The sequence below is a fragment of the Mandrillus leucophaeus genome, unplaced genomic scaffold, assembly GCF_000951045.1.
Source record: "Mandrillus leucophaeus isolate KB7577 unplaced genomic scaffold, Mleu.le_1.0 Scaffold935, whole genome shotgun sequence".
NCBI classification, from domain to species: Eukaryota; Metazoa; Chordata; class Mammalia; order Primates; family Cercopithecidae; genus Mandrillus; species Mandrillus leucophaeus.
The window spans coordinates 244,243-248,702 of NW_012110197.1; positions in this window are offsets into that span (position 1 = coordinate 244,243).

Genomic DNA, 4,460 nt, shown 5'->3' on the forward strand with positions numbered 1-4,460 from the left:
AAGTTCCAAAATCTTAATGGTTTAACACAATAGGAGTTGACTTCTTAGTAACATAAAGCCCATCTGGCAGCAATCATGGTGATTTGTTAGGGTGGGAGTGGGGAGTTCACTTTCATAGCTCCATTCAGTCATTCAGGGATCCAGGCTGAGAGAGGTTCTGCCATTTTCAACACGTGCTTCCAAGACTGCTCCATGTGTTAACATTCAAATGACAGAATAAGGAAGAGCTTGGAAGGTAGTGCAAGAAATTTTCCTGGATCAAGCCCGGATGTGACAAACATCACTTCTACCTATATTCTATTGGCCATAACTCAGTCCCATGACCCCACCAATTGTAAAGAGGATGGGAACTGTAGTCCCTGGCTGGGAAACTACTTCTCAGCAACAGCAAAACACTATGAAAGGGGAGCACATGTCTGGGGTCTTTTGTCTTAGTTTGAGCAGCCCCAGAAAATGGACTTTTAGACAAGACTTCTCAGATGTTTTATTTGACAAGAAACACAGGCAAGAAAGTAGAGATGTGGCTGGGCATGGTGGCTCATGCCTGCAATCCCAGCACTTTGGGAGGCCTAGATGGGTGGATCACCTGAGGTCAGGAGTTTGAGACCAGCCTGGCCAATACAGTGAAACCCCGTCTCTACTAAAAATACAAACAATTAGTCAGGTGTGGTGGCAGGTACCTGTAATCCCAGCTACTCGGGAGGTTGAGGCAAGAGAATCGCTTGAACCTGGGAGGCAGAGGTTGCAGTGAACTGAGATCGCGTCACTGTACTCCACTCTGGATAACAAAGCAAAACTCCATCTCAGTTTGGGGGCGGGGGAGGGGGGAGAGAAGAAAATAAAATACAGATGCGAGACAGGGAGAAAGGCATCCAAAGAATGTGTTAACAAGTCAATTGCCACTGTGCCACTTGTGGACCCTGGGCCTTAATTCCCCTGAGGAAACCATGAGAGTCCGAGTAGATATCCCATCCATGGGACATGCAAACAAGGGTTTTTGTGCATCAACTCCTGTCAGCCATCATTTGAGGGTTTTTTTTCCTGTGGGTCATAAATCCTTTAGCCCTCTGGCCTACTGAGCAGGTGGCAGAGCAGATTCCTGGTGCCAGAGAATGCCTTCATGCAATGAACACAGATGCTGGCAGCTGGAAGTTTCCTAATGTGCATTAATGCTAAGGGTGAGGGGGTATGGGTGAGACACTAAGGGTTTCTACATGGTCTCTGCCAGAATCAACCAGTAACATACGACTCAAAAGACAATGTTTTTATCCTTCCCTGCCCAAGCTCACATCTGCTACACAGTGGGGAACGGGGAGGCACAAACAAAATAACAACAATAAAACTCCTTTTCAGAAAAGGGAGCAGTGGAGACCCATAGCCATCATTAGTTAGTATCAATTTTGAAGTTGGGCAGGCACTAGGAGGCTCTCTATTGGGGGTTCTGTTTAGATCAGATTCTGTTCTGTTACAGGAGCTCCTTTGCTCATTGCTCTTCAAGATCCCTGGTGCCTCCTTCTGGGAGGATCTTCATTTTCTATTACCCTCTCTATCCATATCTCAGTATTGAGGAGTTTGTGCTCCCTGGGGCTGTATGACTTTTCACCTACTTGTGCTACGAAAATTTGAGGATTAAATCAAAGTCTGAATACTCCAGGTTTCTGGTTGGGTTCAGAAAGCAATTACCTCAAAATGTTCGTGATCTTCAGATCTATTTGGTTCCAGTCAGTTTCACATGGTAGCTGTCAACCTCACACATACAAAACAAGGTCAAGGGTAGGGCCTGATTCCACCAGTGAATATACTTGAGACAATTTTAGATTTAGATGGTTTATTACTTCCATAGATAGCAACAGAGAAGAATAAGTGAAAGATGTCATCTCCCTGGGTCTGATGATGGCAATGTGAGTTGTAGGATACTCTATTACCAAGGAGCCAAATCTAGATGGTAGCTAGTGCTTTTATATTCTGCAGTCCTATCATGAGGGGAGTGGGGCAGAAAGCCCCATATCTCATCAAAACCTGGGAGGTGATGAGAAACTATGTCATGACGGCCTCTTAGGAGAGACAGAAAGGCGAGTGAGAGATGCCTTTCTAGTAGCTCCTTAGACACCTCCTTTAAGGATGACAAGGTGTTCTGCCAGGGCTCAGAGAAGTTGCAATTCAAGCCTTTGCCTCTATTGATAAGTGTAAGCTTATCAACAGGGGAAGCCATGGCAGAGTTGTTCTTCTACATAAGTAGTCCCCTCCCCAGTTCTTTCCTAGACAAAATTTTCACACCTGATCGCTATCTTTGGCCCCATACCTCTCTCTCAGTTGATGGTGCCTACCTAGCTTGGGTGAGAGGACCGTATTCTTTAAGTAGATCTTTTCCACAGAGCCGGGTTGTAATGGGCATTTGTTGCTCAAAACCTTTCTTAGGTTTATCTCTTGTTTTTAGGACACAGATGAAGTCAGCTTTTCCAACTTTGCAAAATCTCACATACTTGAATTTTTTTTTTTCTTTTTTTTTTTTGAGTCAGGGTCTTGCTCTGTCACTCAGGCTAGAGTGCAATAGTGAGATCATAGCCCACTGTAACCTCAAACTCCTGGGCTCAAGCAATCCTCCCACCTCAGCCTCCCAGTACCTAGGACTACAGGGGTGTGTCCCCCACACTCAGTTAATTAAAAAAACAAAGCAAAACACTTTTTTGGAGAGACAAGGTCTGGCTGTGTCACCCAGGCTGGTCTTGAATTCTCGACCTCGAGCAATTCTCCTGCCTCAGCCTTCCAAAGTGCTAGGATTAAAGGTGTGAGTCACTGCACCTGCCCGGATTTTAAAATTATCTTTATTTTTGTTTGCAAACAGGCCAATTCCCTGAGCTTGTCTTTTGCTTACCTAATTAAATGCAGCCAGTAGCAACCAACATAGAATAGAATGTGCTGCTGATCTTCCATTTTACCTCCTCTTCACTAGAGCTCAGCAGACTTAGCAGGCCTATGTTCTATCTTCCAGGTTACTGAAGACCATAGTTTAAACAAATGTTTTGCTAATCAGACTATTTCTGTAGTGATAAATATCATTTACTAATTTCACTTTTAAATTGTACATTCAAGGCCAGGCGTGGTGGCTCGTGCCTGTAATCCCAACACTTTGGGAGGTCGAGGCGGGCGAATCACAAGGTCAGGAGTTCAAGATCAGCCTGGCCAATATGGTGAAACCCCATCTCTACTAAAAATACAAAAATTAGCCGGGCATGGTGGCACATGCCTATAGTCCCAGCCACTTGGGAGGCTGGGGCAGAAGAATCACTTGAACCCAGGAGGCAGAGGTTACAGTGAGCTGAGATCATGCTGCTGCACTCCAGCCTGGGTGACAGAGTTAGACTCCAGTTCAAAACAAAAATAAAAACAAATCGTACATTCATTTATTTATATATATTCATTTACAGCATTGGAAACAAATGTAAAACTCTATCACTCAAAAAACCTAGTTTTAGTTTGGCTTTAATTTTGAGAAATATTATCTATGTAGTAAAATATAATAAGAAATATTCATATTCCCACCACCCACATTGTAAAAGTAACTATTTAGTCATATTTGTTTCCTGTGATTTCTTTCCCATTCTTCTTTTTTGAGATGGAGTTTCGCTCTTTTTGCCCGAGCTGGAGTGCAATGGTGCGATCTCGGCTCACCGCAACCTTCGCCTCCTGGGTTCAAGTGATTTTCCTATCTCATCCTCCCAAGTACAGATGCCTACCACCATGCCTGGCTAATTTTTTGTATTTTTGGTAGAGACAGGTTTCTTCATGTTGGTCAGGCTGGTCTCGAACCCCCAACCTCAGATGATCTGCCCACCTCAGCCTCCCAAAGTGCTGGGATTACAGGCATAAGCTATCGCTCCTGGCCTCCTTTCCCATGCTATAAACAGATAAAGTTGCCTGTAATCTCATCCCAAGCAGGGTCTAGAGAGACTGGCTCTAGGTGACAGAAGTGCCAGAGAAAGAGGAAACTGACCCTAAATGCCAGGAAAGTGAGCGGAAAGTTAATTCCCAACCCCAACTACAGTTTTTTCTTTTCTTTTCTTTTCTTTTCTTTTTTTTTTTAAGGGGGGAAGGGGGCAGGGTCTCACTCTGTTACCCAGGCTAGAATGCAGTGGCATGATCATGGCTCACCACAGCCTCAACTTCCTAGGCTCAGGTGATCCTCCCACCTCAGCCTCCCGAGTAGCTGAGACTACAGATGCCCGCCATCACATTCAGCTCATTTTTGTATTTTTTGTAGAGATGAGGTTTTACCATGTTGCCAGGTTGGTCTCAAAGTCTTGGGCTCAAGCAATCTGCCCACCTTGGCCTTCCAAAGTACTAGGATTACAGATGTGAGCCACAGCACCCGGTCCCCAGCTTCTTTTAAAAAAATTTTTGTAAATATTAGAGATGGGGGTCTTGGCTAGGTTGCTTTGGCTGGTCTTAAACTAGCAGCC